Source organism: Panthera tigris, chromosome C2, assembly GCF_018350195.1.
Source record: "Panthera tigris isolate Pti1 chromosome C2, P.tigris_Pti1_mat1.1, whole genome shotgun sequence".
NCBI classification, from domain to species: Eukaryota; Metazoa; Chordata; class Mammalia; order Carnivora; family Felidae; genus Panthera; species Panthera tigris.
Window position 1 is genome coordinate 89002139 of NC_056668.1, and position 17755 is coordinate 89019893.

Consider the following 17755-nt stretch of genomic DNA (forward strand, 5'->3'; position numbering starts at 1 on the left):
ATGGGTTGATAGTTTTTCAGGTTGCTTTTTTTCCTCATCCTAGGTCATTTCATAGAGAGACTGTGCCCTGTACCTTAACCCATTTGTCAGATCCATAAAGTGAATTTTGTGATTCTTATGGAAAAGCTAAGGTTTTAGTGGAGGACATTGAGGATGGTCATCACTTACTTGTGTTCAGAGCCAGTTAGGACGGTTGGTGTTATGTCTTAAGTTAGATAGCAGTCAAATACAAAGGCAACCTTCTGGGAAGAACCCAGTATCATGAAAGGGCATGAGATTTAGTATGAGGCAGATCTGTGTTCTCATCTTTACCCTGCCACTTACTAATTATGCAGCCTTGGTTGGTTACATAGCCTCGCCGAACCTCAATTTCCTTATTTGTGAAATTGGGTTAATAGCAGTATTACGGATTAACAAAAGTGAAGTATATGTACCAGACATTGAAAACACATTAGAGTTCCTCCCTTATTCTCCATTATTTTTAGTTTCCTCATGTTCAGGTCATATAAACTGGAATAAATAAAATAAATCACTGGTTGTGAATGAAGTAATGAACATCCAAAGCCTAGAATTAGTACAGACCTGTTAGTATAACTGCACTGAGCTGGACCATCTACATACCTTGATTACAGTTCTGGGCTCTGCCCCTGGGGTGCTGTGGTCAGATTCAAGTCAGTTGTTGAGAATGAAACACAGACATACTAACTCATTAGTAACTTTCTCAGACAACCAAGTCTTGCACATCACTGTTTTTGCCTCTTTCGACTCAAGTAGTTAAATGACATTTTTTTAAAAAATGAGTTTTCAAGTGCTTGATGATTTCAACTGAGCTGGATATATAATCTGCTCCACCTTTAACCTGACAAAACTATAAGATACAGAAATGTGATATAGTGATTTAATACCAACTCTGTCAGAGAAATTTGCTAACACACACACACACACACACACACACACGGGTGTACACACACACGTATGCATAGATGCACACATACACACATTTTAGTTATTTACATTCAGAAAAACAATTCTGTTTTCAATCTGAGATAAGTGCTTTTAAATGTAAACTTTATTACCCATTCCATTTCTACTGAACATTGAGCTCCAGAGAAAGCATTCAGGGATATGGTAAAGTATATGTGATTTGAAGGAGAAAATCCTCCCATAGTAAAAGATCTGGGAAGGAATCCTCACAGATGAAAGAGACAAAGGATTCTTTTCCTATCAAGTTTTGTAGGATGAGATGCAAATTTCGTGTCCATAGCTAATTTCTAGTTATTGCAGATCATGAGACTAAAACCTGTATCGGATGCTTTACTTTCTCTTTTCTTATCCCCCTTCCCCAGACTGTAGCGTGGGTTCTAGGAAGCCATATCTGTGTTGACTCCCATCCCTGCTAGCTCCAGAGAGACAAGCAGGTAACCTGGTCATCCTGCTCTTCCCCATCTGATTATGGAGTGTTTTTGGACAGGCAGGAGGACCTACACAAGGACCAGAAAAGTCTGTAGAGGATTTTTGGTGACATGTGAAATGCATTTAACTATTTAAGTTGTAAAAACAAAAGCAATAGTGGGAAGTAAAGAGCACTCAGAGAGCAGGATGAAGCTGTGAAGGCAAGAATCCTTTCTGCAATGGCACAGGTGTGTCAAAGCGAATGAACTTTAACTCCAGTATAAATGGATTCTTCCAGCAGAAATTCTCCTGGAACAAAGCAAGAGAGCCTCAGGGAAAGGATTTAGGACTGAAAAAGAAGCCCTCATATGCCATTTTCTTCTCTTTGTTTTTATAGTTATGTCACATTAACTTTAATGAGGCAAAATGTCTATCAAGCTTTAGAACTATATGAGAAATTTTAAGAAGAATGATTATACATTCAATTCAGAAAATATACTCTGGATAGTCAGTTAAATCTTTTTTTCTTCTTTTTAAAGCCGACTTTTTAAAAATAGGAGCTTTTTATATTTTGTGCTATGTGACATAACCTAAAAAAAACTTAGAAAATCCTGTGATAAAATTTTAAAGTGAAGTGTTTTGAGTGGTAAAAAGAATATGATGTGAGAAATCTTTTGACATAAAGATGACAAGCAGGTAGACAGAAAAGACTTATGCATGCTAGTTGAAGGAAAAAACTACAAAAAAAATGATACATCTTATAACAATGGCCTGGGATGAGTCATTTTCTTTTTATTTCCTAGGTAAAATCTATTTAATGATTTTAACATTTATCCATTAATTTTTTTCTGTTTGAAGTGTAATTCAAAGCTCGGTATCAATCCTCTGAAGGGTAAGGCAGGTATTTATTTTAAAATGAAAAAGGATTACATATTTTCAACACAAGTCATAATATAGAAGAGATGTATAGTTGGAGACTTTCTGGGGAAATGTTTTTGTGCCATGACTCTTCTTGATGAAGGCTGGTAATGATGATAGACCTCTATTCCTACCAGGGAAGGAAAGCATTTCAGAACAAATGTAAAAGTTTTCTTCCCAGGTAAAGGTGACCAGTTCTGTAATTTAATTCTAAGCCAATGTCTGGAATTTCTTGGGGAAGGTGAAAAAAATCTCTGTGGTGTTCAGCAAATTGGCTTTAAAATTTGCCTGTGGGGGATGAAAGACACATTCCCCTGAGGGAAGGTTTACATTACCCTTCTTACCACCCGACTTGGCTGAGTTTGTGACAATAGAGAATGGCACATGGAAAAGAGAGATGGCTTCAACTTTTTGTTGAATATTACTATTTCAGGATTGATATTTAAAAAAAAACTCTCCACAAGGAAGAAAATATTTATCTGTCATGATGTTGTTCATCAAATTATATTATTCAAATATCCATTTTTGCAAAAATACCTAGCCTCTTTACATAATCACAAGAGATATGCAGACTTGATGGCCACTCAGAATGCTCTGAGCTGACAAGGACCCTAGGACTTAGAGAGGACTTTGCTCTCCCATTCCACACTGGACCACAACACTTTTCTCTGATCATAAGATTAGGGCAATAGGATTTGTAATTAAAACATGCTCAGGGGTCTCAGAATGTTAAGCCGATTAAATGTGCTGCTTATTATGTGGCTATAGTTTGGTATCTGGAGAGCTATAAATTATCCCTAGACAACAAAACCGAATGCTCCCAAGGTGGTTCTCAGAACAATTATCATTTTATACCAGTTAATAGAAACTTATCACATTACCATTTACTGATCAGTTACCAACTACTAGGCAGTCTAGTGGGCTCAGTTTCTTTACATTGTCTAGAGATGAGAAAACAGAGGCTCAGAGGTTTTTAGAAATTTGCCCACAGTTATGAAGTAGAGTCAGGATTGAACTCATATCTACAGTTTTCAAAATCTCATATTTCACTACATCATATTGCCTTCCAAACAGAAAACAAACAAACAAACAAACCCATAATAGTTAAGTTCAGCAATTCCAAAACATCCCAAACAATAATGACTTAAGGTTTATTTCTCCCTTTTGTCATAGTGCAGATTTGCATGCCAGGGTCTGCATGGCAGCTCCATGGTGTTGGGGACTCAGGCTCTTTCTATCAAGTTGCTGTGCCATCAGTAGGGTATGTTGTCTTAGTCTGTGTGGCTCAAGAGGACTCATGACCATGTCTGCTTCAGCCCATGGAGTGGGGCAGGGGAATGGAAGAGGGGAGGGAGGGCATGCTGCTTCCCTTTAAGGGCACAATCACTTAATTGTGATTTTTACTTTTTACTCCTTTTTTACTCCTGTGCCACTGATTTGAACGTACCCATATAGCCATGCCTAGTTGTGAAGGGAGATGGAAAGTGGAGTTTTATTGTGAATAGTCAAGAGACTAGGTAAAGCTAGGAGGTTTTATTATTATGGAAAAAAGGGAAGAACAGTTTTTGGAGGTAAATTAGGGACTATGATAGGGACTTTTCATATCAGGGAGTCTACCTGTATCATGTTTTTGAAGAGTTTAGGTTCCAGAGAAGCTATGGAAGTTAGCCATAGCTAGCCACTGCTAGAAAGCAGTTCCCTGACATCTAGGCCTATTCTTTTCTACCATAGCAAACTGGTTCTGCAGCTTCACCGCTACTGGTGAAAAAACAATGCTGACCAAATTGGACCATTAGTGTCCAAATTATGTTCATTAGCACAAAACATTCCCAGAGAATCCCAAAGATGCTTTGTACTCTTCTTCCATGAGTTAATTTGAAAAATGCATAAATATTTGTATATGTTTGTCCTTATTTGAATGAAGATGGTTTGAAAACGGGCTTTAAAAAGCATTTCTGCATAGCTCTAGGACTGTATTGTGTAGGATTTTCGTGCAATTTTCTAATGGACAGAGAGAGAGAATAAGTTCTGGAATTTATTACACTGTGCATTTCACTTGAATTGCCTGACAGATCATTGGAATTTAATTTTAATTAAAAAATACGGTGCATCATAGCCTAATAATCTATAGCCTCACACTGCTATGCAATTTTTGGAAGGCAATAGAAAATTGAAATCATTCTTGGGTATTGAAAATGTTTATGTGTTCAGCCCATGGGCCAATTCACAATTTAATTCTGATTCTTTAAAGACCTATGCTTTGTGAGCACACTGGTTAAGAAAAAAATTAAATTTATTGTGACACATCATCAACGTGGTGCAAAGCTGCTCCCCCGAAGGAGTGGTTGAATAGACAATAGATTGTGCAGGCAGTGAGCAAAAACAAAACCTGAATTGGGACAGAGACTAATTGTTCCAGCTACTACTCTCAGTTCTCTACTATCATATGCTTCCATTCACTGAAGCATCTCTTGTTTGGTCTTGCCTGAGTGTCTTGTGTAAATGTTCATCAGTACCAATAACAACATTTCCTATGTATCTGTGCTTTATGCCTTATAAAGTGCTTTCCTTTATGAGATGTAACTTCATGTGAAAAGCAACCCAGTGGGATAGATGAGAGAAGAGTAATAATTTCCATTTGTACAGATAAGGAAATCAGTCATAAAAGGGATTATTGTGAGATTTGCTGGTTTTTTTTTTTTTTTTTTTTTTTTGGTAAAAGTAAGAAAAAGGAGAATCACATTTGACTGTGAGTTTAATGTTTGCCTTTTGGAGGCAATGTGTTTTGTGTATACAAATGTGTATTTCTGGGATGGATGGCCAGGTAGCAAAGTTGGAGTCATCCCATAACTGTGTCCATGGAAATGGAAACAATGACCAGTCTAGTAGTTGAATGCTTTACACAGCTATGCTTTCAGTCTATATGTGAGCTCTCTCTCTTTTTTTTAATATGTGAATTTTAGAGAATTTTAACTCTGGGAGGCTGGAGTATTTGTGCTAAGTTTTGTGTTTCTGCCCTTTCTTTCTATCAACATCTTTTACCGTGCCCAGAGCCCCTGCTGTCCTGATATTTCTTGTTGTAGCACTTTGTCCTTGTGATCTTCTTGATTTAAGCACCCTATTTTGCCATCCTATTTTCTCTTCAAAAGCCTGCCCACTGTCAGGACATATAGATGTCAATATAGATATAGAGAGACATAGACACATATATAGGCACAGACAGACATTTGGATGCCTGGTTGACTACTACTTTTCATTGGAAGGCCATGGTCTTTGTGGGCATGTGGTCAATACAAGATTTTCCCCTTGTGATGCAAAGAAATTTGTCATTTTTCTTTTGAGTCCATTTACTTTGACCTCTCAAGAGGTCAAGCTTAGCCAGATCATTGGAGGTGACAAAAGTCAATTTCAAACATCTGAGGATTAATTTGCTTATATTTTGGCTTCAGTGATTGTTACTGAAACTAACATTTTTTTTCTGAGATTTTGCAAGACAAGAGAGTATATGGACTTTGACTTTCCTTTACATATTCTTGTGTGATATCTGAAGACTCTTTCAGTTTGGTTTGCTACCATCCTATAAGACTTAAGAAGTAAGAACTATTTATTAAGTTTTAGTAACCTTGGACCATATCACTAGTCTTCTGTGCTCTCTGTGTACCCTCTTCTCCATGCTCACGTCTTTTCAAACAAAGATTAGAGGACAAAACCAGTTTTCCATTTCTGTAGGCTAAGAACTTCCCAGCTACAGAATACTATAGGTCTTACACTAGCTGAGGGATGGTTGCTATCTGGAATTGAGTCTTCATGGAAGGTTTTTAGTCTCTTATAAAGATCTAACTGGTCATCTCATTGTTTCCCCAGTGAAGGTGCCTGGTGTCCTGAAACTCCCTGTGAATTTGCTGGTGACCTCACTCATCAACCTTTGGGATAGCAGTCAGTGTTCGCTCTCTGCTTTTCAAAAAGAGATACTTGACTCTCTGAGCTTGGCTCACAAGGAGGCTTCCCAGGCAAAAGGTAAAGTTTTGGAATTGGCACCTCTGGTAAGGCTTTCATTGTAAAAACATTAAACATCACTGTATAAGTAAAGAAGAAAGATCTCAGGGTATCTGGGAACTTTTGTCTCTTCCTTAAACTACCTGTTACAGACTGACCATGGATTCAAGTCATAGACTAGGAATGGGAGTAGTATTGTAGTTATATTGTTTAGTTTTTGTATATTTAAGTATATGTGGATATTTTAAAACATGTTTATTTTTTCTGAGGATTCAATTTGCTAGCTTTGTTATGAATTTGACAGAGAAGAGCAACTCTATTACTGCAATGAATATAATTTCTAGATAATTTGTGAAATGAGAGAAAGAAATTATTATTGGAAGTCTTTTTTCTTCATAGTTAACTATTTTAAGACTTTTTCCGTATACTGTGAATAAAAAGATTTAAAGACATTTAGAAAGTTAAAACCTAATATTTCATCAGTAAAGGTGAATCTGAGTGAAAAGCATGACTTGAGTGGTAGTACACATTAAGAGTTACTTGTAGAGGGCTCTTTCTTACAAACAAAAACAAAAACAAAATATCATCAAGAATTTTTATGTGTTGTTATTAAAACAAAAGAAACCCTGAAATAACTTGTACTGTCTCTATACTGCACCATAAAATCATAAATATAGGGCTTTGCAATAAAAGGTGATATAATTCTACCTTTTATTGTTTTAGTAAATTTATGGGAAGAGAGTGGAAAATATTACAGAATTATTGCACATCTTTTTAAATTTCGTTCAGTGATTTTTTTCCCCTTTATTTCTTAGGACCTGTCCTGTCTGATCAGCTGATCTATTACAAATCTCTTCATTCCTTTTGCAAAGGGCTATCTAACAGTAGTGCACTATTTACTTCTAATGATTCTAATTAAGCTTGAGAGAAAGACAAGATTGAGAATCAGGAAGCTTGCCTTCAAATCTGATTTTGGGGAAATCATTTAATGGCTCTCAACTTTTGTTTCCTCACTTATAAAATAAGGACTTGAATATAATCGCAGCAAGCCAAACTTGCTCAAAGTGTGGATGGGGAAAGCAATATTGGAGATGTGATCCATGCCTAACCAGCTGCACTTAAAACAAAGGGACAGAATGACTATATTTAAGAGAAACCTTGGCTTTGAGGCCCTAGACTAATAATTCTGAGACTTTAGTGTGCCCAAGAATCTGTTCTCTAAGAAACTTATTAAAAATGACATACTCCTGGGACCCATTATAAGGGTGTTGACCTGTGAGGTCTGGGTTGAGGTTTAGTAATCTGCATATTCAACAAGTACCTACAGGAGTCAAATACAGATGACCCTGGGACACCCTTTGGGCGACACTCACTGCCTTGAAGGCTACATGGCTATGGGTGAAACAGATAAGTACCCAGAAGCTACCAGTTAATAAGATGTTTTCTCATAAGTTTTTAGAAGCTCAGCAGATTTGGAGCTTAGTTATTAATCTGTTGAATTTTTGCTGGGTGTGCTTTTGGATGAAATTTAGCTCCAGGCAGAGGGTACAGCCAGAGGAGCTATGTTGTATCATCTAATGCTGGTAAGGGAGCATGGTCTGGTGATTTCATTCTAGAAGCCTGGCTCTGTCCATTCTTTCCATGTGATGTGAGGCAAGCTATCTTCCAATGGAAGCCTCTTTTTCGTGTCTCTAAAGCAGAGGTGGTATAATACATTTTTCATGGTGTTGTTACAATAAATATGTAAGGTAATGCATGCAGAGCAATGAGCAGAGTGCCTGGAATGTAGTAGTGCTGAATGCATGTTACTATTATTGTTGAAGGTCAGAGGGGAGACACTTGGATTTAGTAATCAATTTTTAGTATAATTTACCTTTACATATTCAATTTGTTCTTTAAGCATTTATTAATTATCTGTTTGGCATGAACAAAGCACTCTGATGTGGTGGGGTTGGGTTCCATGAAAAGAGGAGGTAAATATGAAGATGTCCTCAAAGGGATGTGCAGGCCAGCTTGGTAGGCAATATCAGCTAAGATAGGGGCATGGGAACTATGGCAAGAGGAGGGAAGAATTCAGCATGGCTTGATTCCAGACATATCTAGACTCAATTTCAAAGTAAGGCTGATGTACCCCCTCCGATCTGAATAAGCCTTGGTCCAGAGTTGTGAGAATGGGCTGCCAGGGACCTGTTAGTAGTTCTCTTATAGTAACATTTTCACGTATGTATATCCCAATCTGATTTTCCCTGTCCCGTGGTTTTATAACCAAGAAAATGTTTGTTACGATTTTCCCTGTCACATGGTTTTATAACCATGGAAATGTTTTTAAAATAAAATAAAATAAAATTGAGACATGAGCCATCTCTTTTTACTTAAGTAATTTATTAAACAAAATTGTGAATAATCAGTGGGAATCAAGACAAAACAGAAGAAAAAGTCTTAACCCAGGCGGACAGTGTAACATGTTTTCCTAACTGGTGTGGGGAAAAATAATTCTTTGAATTTGACAGTGCTTTCTTGTCGAGTTCTCTCTGGCAGGTCTTCCTAATGAGAGAACACTTCCTTTGACAGGCTGCTCAATACCTTTGCAAAACATCCAGGAATGACTACCTGGGTTAGAGACATAGACTAAGTAGATAATCCTTTCTGAAACAAACAATCTCTTCTCTATGTATTTCAGAGGTCATGGTAGAAGTGGGAAAACATGAAAATAAGGTTAACTAGATTTGAGTTTTATGATGCCTGCAAAAGTCTGCAACCCAGAGATAAAGAATTCACATTTTATTGTAAAGAAGACAACACTGATTAAAGACAAGACACAGTTAATTTCTAATTTCAGTTAGAAATGGGGGTCTTCAAAGAGGAACAAGGGGAATCAGAACTGTCTCTATTTCTTGACCGCTAGGCAGCTCCTGCCTGCTTCATTAACACTGGGCAAGTAGTACTTCTAATTAAGAAGTCGTTTAAAATAATTTGCAAAGAGCAGGGACATGTCAAGTGTGAAAAGTTCCTCATAGAGGAGCACTTCAGGGCTAATGATGATGAGACTGACAGCAGTTTGGGGCCTCAGAATCTTATTCTGCCAGCTTGAAAGAACACCTAATTAGCACCTGTGGTTCTGTTAAAAATAAAATAAAGGAACCAATATATGATCCTGGGCCAGGTAATTTTCGATGGCAAAAAGCCTTCACGTATTCCAGGAATCCTGCTATTCTAAATAAACTAATCAATAACAAGGGCAAATCCTGTTAACAAAGCAGTGAATACCTCAGCCAAAATTACAAAGATAAAGGGCTCAAAAGGGAAAGGAAGCTGCCAGATTTCTGGGTAATCATTTAAACTAATAGCAGGTATTCTATGAGATTAACTTGAAGTGTTAAAGAATTTTTGTTTGTTAAACACCAAAATTTTTGGTTTGTTAAAGATTTTTGGCTTGTTAAAGAATTCATATGGTACATATAATGTACAGTCTTTAGTGGATAAAGAAGGTGACAGTGTCCTATCACTTTAGCAATAGTCTCTTTGAAAAGACTTGTGTCAGAAGAACCTCTGTTCAGATTTTTAATTTGTCACTCACTAAATGAATGATTCTGACTCTTCTTTTAAACTTACATAATCTTCAGCGTCTTCATCTGAATGGTGGAAATAATAATGCTCATTTCACAGAGCTGTTGTGAAGATTGGTTATGATAGATGGTGGGTAGTAAAAAATTGTATCCATTATTATTCATGTTGTCCAACCTTGGGGATTCATTCAGTCAACAAATGTTTTCTGAGTGCTCCATCTATGCTAGGCTCTGTAGGTTCTGGGTGGCTTTGTCACAAACATCTGTACTACCTGCCTTATCCTCTAGGTGATAATCAATGAACATGTGAAAATGAGATGGCTGTCCATTTTTAACAATACATGGAGATACGTATTTTATGGAACCACTGGAACTAGGGAAATTTTTCAAAACATGGTAAAATTTTGGGAGCTACCATGTTTGGGAGCTCTTCTAATTCACTATCCCAAATGGCTCCTGGAAGGGCCAAACATGACTTTTATCATCAAAGAATGAACCTTTATTAACATTGAAGATATTGACCTGAATGTGCTATGGATTCTGAAGGAATTTTCCAAGGTGAATTCTCAAATTGGGTTAGTCATGACCATCTCATTAATGTAATAGAGTCTTCTACTTGCTTTTTTTTGAGCAAAAAGCTTATTTGGATTTCTCTGATCTGTGTTGTCTATTTAAAACTTAGACCCAAGACATAACTCACACCATCAGTGCAATTACTATGGGCGTGGCTCTATTTTGATTCTGATCTTAGTGGAAAGACTTGAGAAGCAGGATGGCTGTGGTCTAAATACAAACGTGATGATTAATGGTGCCTTGGGAATTTTGCTAATTATCCTGGCCAACCAGAAAACTTAGTTATATTCTGCTTTAATTTCCTTATTGATTATAGGGAAGTGAATGTCTTGTGCCTACTAAAATCAGTGTTACCTGTATTTTAATCTTATATAGATGATACTCAGCAGTGGTTCTCAAACTTCAACTGCATTAGAATCATCTGGAGAGTTTTGTTAAAACAGATTTTTGGGCTGCAGCCCCCTGAGTTTCTGATTCACTAGATTGGGGTGGGGCCAGATAATATGCATTTTGAGTATGTTTCCAGGTGATGCTAATGCTGCTTGTTTGGAGACCACACTGTGAGACCCACTGGATAAGAGTAATCCAGTATAGTTTTTGTTTAGTGGTACAATTATATTAGTACTAGCTAGTACTCATAATTCCTGATAGCAAAATGCTTTCTCATATAGTTTCATTTTATCTTCCCAGGAGCCCTGGGAGGTAAGCATTATTAGATCTGATTTATTGATGAAAACTGTACTATAACCATTTTGGGTTTTCTTTCTTAATAGGCTGTGAGGTCTTTGAGGCCAGATTCTATACAGTATTCAATTTTACATCCTCAACACATAGCAGGGGTCTGGCAATAAATGTTTGTAGAATGAATAGCAGGATTTGCCCTGAGTCACACAGGGAGTTTGTAGTAGAGCCCAGTTTTGAACCTGGACTCCTTAAATCTTAGTCTCGTGCGTTTCTGCTTTGGGTCTACAACAAAAGCAAATTTTCTCTCATACTTGGGAAAAGGCAGTAGTTTTTCTGTTGTGTCCTGAAATTCTGGGTTCCAAAGCCTAGCTAGCCAAGATGATTACTATTTGTTTTGAGCTATACTGTTAACCACTGAAATATAACAGATCAGTCACGTCTTACACATTTATTCTTTTCTCTTCCATCATGACTACTTTAAAAATGCAGGCAGTCCTCACTTTGCAGAGTAGTTCAGGACAGTAAAATGACTGTATAAGCTGAAACCATAATAAGTGATTTTAATAACCAATGGGGAAAGTTGCATGATTTTGTTTTTGGTCCAAACATTAAAGATTCTCTTACTGTCCACTATAAAGTATAGGGAAAGGAAAAATTTAATAAGTCTAATATTCACTTAATACACTGCAACCTTAGAACATTAGAAGTATTGAGAATTATACTTTTTATTTCTTTGTAAATAACTTATTAAGCATTGTTTGTATAATTGCTTGCTTTCTCATCATATAACATAAGACATGGAGTGAGCATCTGTTTTATGTCTTGAAAAACTGTCCTACTCCTTTTTAAAGTTTGGATCAATTTCCAACATTTTATCCCTCGTACTTTCAACATTGTAAAATATTTCTGAGAGTTCTTTTAATGTGAAGATTTCTGCTGGCGTCACTTCCTCTGGGACGTCTTCATCCTTTTCATCTCAACCACTTCCCTCATTTATATTGATAAATTCTCCTCCATTAAGTTTTCTGGCTGCATAGCTAGTCTCTTGTATGGTGGCAGTGACAATATTCCCATGGTCAGCTATTTCTTCCATATCTCCTTGGAATCTGGGTGTAAATTTCACAAAAACATCTTAACTGAGTTACCGCTTCACCAGATAACATTCATCAATTCATGCTGACTTATGAAACAGTAAAATCAGCCTGTATTGGCAGTGGAAGGTCCTTTTCCAGTCTCTAGTACCAATTATAGTTTTCTTTCAACGTGGCAACTGACTTCACTGCTTTGGCTTGAGGGCTAGTGAAACTGGTTGAGATTTGTGTTTGATTACCATCTTCAATCCAAACAAAAGGCAAAGGCCTTATTTCAACCATAAGTGGCTTTCTGTTCCTAATTCAATTTAACTAAAAAGATAGTGAATTGGTTTTACCCTCTTTCTTATATTCACTGGACTTTTTCCAATACGGGTTATACTGTGACCTTCTTGCGGGCCTAGATCTTATTCTATCTTGATGAGCATTTTCTAATCAATAACAGTTGTACTTCACTTTGTGGCATTTGCTGCATTTTCATCTTTGTCCATTCTTTTGATTGTCCCATTTTTGTAAACGTGGTATGTGGCCTTATCACTTGTTGAAAGGAGGCAACACAACCACACGCTCTACTGTCTGTGTGTGAACCACATGACAGATGAGGCTCAGTGGACAACTGACAGACCGTGAAAGAAATGACGGGGTGGTCATTGATCCTGATGTGTCTTGGTTTCTGTGTAGTGATTCGTGGACTGAAGAGCTAGCGGTGAAGTTTGTACTTCATGCGATTGCTGTACTCACAGTGAACATACTGCATGTGAGATCTGAAGCACATTGTCGAGAGATTAACATTATTTAACTAAACTGTGGTAAATACATGTTGTGTGTCTTGGAGCCATGCAATGTGAGGACTGCCTAAAGTAGAAGTTTATCTGGGGGCGCCTGGGTGGCGCAGTCGGTTGGGCGTCCGACTTCAGCCAGGTCACGATCTCGCAGTCCGTGAGTTCGAGCCCCGCGTCAGGCTCTGGGCTGATGGCTCAGAGCCTGGAGCCTGTTTCCGATTCTGTGTCTCCCTCTCTCTCTGCCCCTCCCCCGTTCATGCTCTGTCTCTCTCTGTCCCAAAAATAAATAAATGTTGAAAAAAAAAAAAAATTAAAAAAAAAAAAAAAAAAAAGAAGTTTATCTGCATATGAGGTGAAAACTATGTGTGTAATTTCAAATACATCCACTGTCAAATAGCACTCCCTACACATTTTCTGAGTTGTTTAAGGAAACAACTTTTCTTTTGTCCTAAGATGGACAGATTAAATTAAGGGAACTGACACACATATCATTTAAATATATAATGTATCAGTGACAGAGGGGAGAGATCTATAAATTCCTGTTTGTTTTAAAACCCAATATAACTTCAGTCAACCTGTAGAGATCACTTGAAAGTTGGATGGAATATACAAGGACTATGCTAAGATTTGATTATTTAAGTTTTTTGCTACTCCCATCTTTTTCCTGTGATGTTTCTTCCCCACGAGTATTTCAGTGGTTGTAAATCTAATAAGTTGCTTAGCCAGACTAGGTGAGTTAGACTCTCTGAAGGAAGGGGAATTTGGACTGAAAGATCATTTGCCTAAGTCCCCGAGTTTCTGTTTTTTTCTCCGTACGGATCTTATTTGCTGTGCTACGCAGTGCTGCGATGCAACAGCTGCAGTGGTTTCTAGGCATTTATTCATTCATGCATTGCCTACAGCAGTGCTTGGCCCATAGTTGGCATCCTATAAACCATTTTATTGAGCCTTTACTGCACCTGGGGAATGCAAAGATAATTCAGACACTATCTTTGTGGGCAGAGAATAGAACTCCCTGTACCATGACTTTCTGCTGGATCTGTAGTATTGTATAATGATAATACTAATGGAATTTCTAATTTGTTCAGTGCCTGCAGTGCACCAGCAGCTCGTTCAGACCTTTGCTGACATTACTGCTATAGTTATCCGAAGCCAAGATTGGACATTGGGGATTCTGCTTTCAAGTTGGTTAACTCGCTTGTCTGACAAGTTTTGCTGGCTGTTGGATAGGGGCTTCTGTTCATCTCTGCTGGCCCTCTCCTCAGGGCTACTTGAGTGGTCTTACAATTTGTTAGTTGGCTACCTCCAGAGATGGTGACCCAGGAGGTCAAGACAGAAGCTACAATGTTCAGTATGCCTAACATTGAAAGACACACATCATCACTTTCTCAGTATTTTATTGGTTACACAGGCCTAGCCATGATTTCATGGGGGAAGTCACTATACAAGGGTATCAGTGCCAGGAGGTATTTATATCTCTGAGATATAAATTATCATCCCATTTCATAGATGAGTAAACTGTGGCACAATAGTAAGTGGTAGAACTGAGATTTGAATGCAAGCATTTTGGCTCCAGAGTTCATACTCTTAAGCATGATGATATTAGGTAAATTATACTTTAATATTGGCTATCATTATTAGATATTGCTTCCATATATACTGGGGATTTATGAGCTCTTTATTCTATTTTATTGGTCTATTTGTCATCCCTATAGCAGTGGTAAGACACATTTTTGTTATTATAGCTTTATAACTTTTTATATCTGGGATGATTCCTTAACTTCATTCTTCTTCTTTATAAGATCCTTAGCTATTCATGGATCACTGTACTCCTACAAACATTTTAGAATAGTCTATAATATTCCATGAAGAACCTTGTTGGTGCTTTGATTGGAATTACACTGAACTTATAGATCAACTTGGGAAGAATTGATGTCTTTAAGATATTTTTTATCCTTTTCTCAAACATTTGATTCTTGAATATGGTGTATACACTAAAACCTTGGTTTGTGAACATAATTCATTCTGGAAACATGCTTGTAATCTAAAGCGCTTGTATATCAAAGTGAATTTCCCCTTAAGAAATAATGGAGAGGCGCCTGGGTAGCCCAGTTGGTTAAGCATCCGACTTAAGCCTAGGTCATGATACTGCACTTCGTGGGTTCGAGCCCCATGTAGGGTTCTGTGCTGACAGCTCGGAGCCTGGAGCGTGCTTCAGATCCTGTGTCTCCCTCTCACTCTGCCCCTCCCCCACTTGTGCTCTGTCTCTCTGTGTCCTCCCAATAAATAAACATTAAAAAATTGTAAAAAAAGAAATAATGCAAACTCACATGATTCATTCCACAACCCAAAAATATTCATATAAAAATGATTACAATAATGTAATGTATTACAAAATAATAAAATGCAAAATATAAGGAAAAATAACCTTTGAAAACATTTGTGCCTGGCGTGAGGGAGACAAGAGAGAGGAGGGTTACTGTGTAGGATGACTTTTACTATCACTAATGGAATCACTTCTGTATGTTGGCTCAATGGAATCTTTTTCTGCATGGGAGCCATTGTATTTGCTTGCAAGGATGTTGAATACAGTACAGTATTAATAAATTCTTGTCACATACTGTATTTAATGTAACTGGCAATAAGGCAGCAGAGAAAAGGGTCTATATCTGCAGGCAGCCTGACCTAGAATGAAGCAAAACATTCATAAGCTTACTCTTGTATGGAAAAGCAAAGGTCCAAAGGTGCTTTGAGGTGACAAAAAATACACCAGTGCCAGTGTGGGCACCTTCCAGTGTTCTGAAAAATCACTAATTTCTGCTAAATGCCGCAGCCTGAGACTGAGCATCCTGGAAATGGGAGATGATCACCCACAGTCCCTCAACGAGAGAGACAACCATTGGCTCAGTTGTGATCATGTGATGTTTGGCATCATATACTACTCATACTGCAAGATATCACTTGTTAATCAAGTTAAAATTTATTAGAAATGTTTGCTCATGGGGCACCTGGGTGGCTCAGTCGATTAAGTGTCCGACTTCGGCTCAGGTCATGATCTCACGGTTTGTGGGTTTGAGCCCTGAGTCAGGCTCTGTGCTGACAGCTCAGAATCTGGAGCCTGCTTCGAATTCTGTGTCTTCCTCTGTCTCTAACCTTCCCTGCCTCGTGGTCTTTCTGTCTCTGCTCTAAAAAAGAAATAAATGTTAAAAAAAATTAGAAATGTTTGTCTTACGGAACACTTCGCAGAACAACTTACTTGCCATCCAAGGTTTTACTGTAGATCCGTTGACCTGTCCTATCGTTTCACAGATCTGGATGCTTTTCTGTGAGTTCTACCAGGACAGTAATTGGCTAATTTGGCTTTTTTATATGTGTGTCACTCACTTAATCTTGTTTTTTTGTTTGGCACTTTAATCTTTTGCTTGTTTTAAGTTTCCTAATTTAGAGACGGGCTAGATGGGTGATGGGTATTAAAGAAGGCACTTGCTGTGATGAGCATTGGGTATTTTATGTAAGTGATGAATCACTGAATTGTACTCCTGAAACCAGTTTTACACTGTATGTTAATGACCTAAATTTTATTTTATTTTATTATTTTTTTTAATATATGAAATTTATTGTCAAATTGGTTTCCATACAACACCCAGTGCTCATCCCAAAAGGTGCCCCCCTCAATACCCATCACCCACCCTCCCCTCCCTCCCACCCCCCATCAACCCTCAGTTTGTTCTCAGTTTTTAACAGTCTCTTATGCTTTGGCTCTCTCCCACTCTAACCTCTTTTTTTTTTTTTTCCTTCCCCTCCCCCATGGGTTTCTGTTAAGTTTCTCAGGATCCACATAAGAGTGAAAACATATGGTATCTGTCTTTCTCTGTATGGCTTATTTCACTTAGCATCACACTCTCCAGTTCCATCCACGTTGCTACAAAAGGCCATATTTCATTCTTTCTCATTGCCACGTAGTATTCCATTGTGTATATAAACCACAATTTCTTTATCCATTCATCAGTTGATGGACATTTAGGCTCTTTCCATAATTTGGCTATTGTTGAGAGTGCTGCTATAAACATTGGGGTACAAGTGCCCCTATGCATCAGTACTCCTGTATCCCTTGGGTAAATTCCTGGCAGTGCTATTGCTGGGAATGACCTAAATTTTAAATTAAAAAAAAAAAAAAATAAGTTCCCTAATTTAAAAAGAAGTATTGCTCTCTTTGTACTTTGTTATGGTAATCTATAGTTCTTGGGAAATTCCTGTCATTCTTACTTTTCTACTTTTACAGCCCTTTATATCCGTAGAATACCCTGAGATCACTTGAACTTCCTGCTTATTGAATACCAACCCCAGGACACCTTCTCCCCTCTCCAGATTCCTGGAGATTCTAAATATGTTTTGTTAGACCTGCCAGGAGGAAGAACAGGACAGGCTAGAGGTTAGGGGAAAGGAGAGGTATGTTGAGAAGGTTGAACATATGGGTGAGGAGGTAACAAAAGCTATTTGGCTAATGTTCCCTAGACCAGTGACTGCTGCCAGGAAGGTTCATGTGAGTGTAGAGCCTGAATGCTTTATCTTTGGAGCTCATACTGGACATAGTCCCCATTCCGCATCTCATGACTACTTTTTTATTATTTTTTTATTTTTATTTTTTTATTTTTTAAAATTTATATCCAAATTAGTTTGTATTCTAGAATGCCTGGTAACCCATGGAGAAACAAGACTCATTGACCACATACGTGTTTTGCAATGTGAAAGC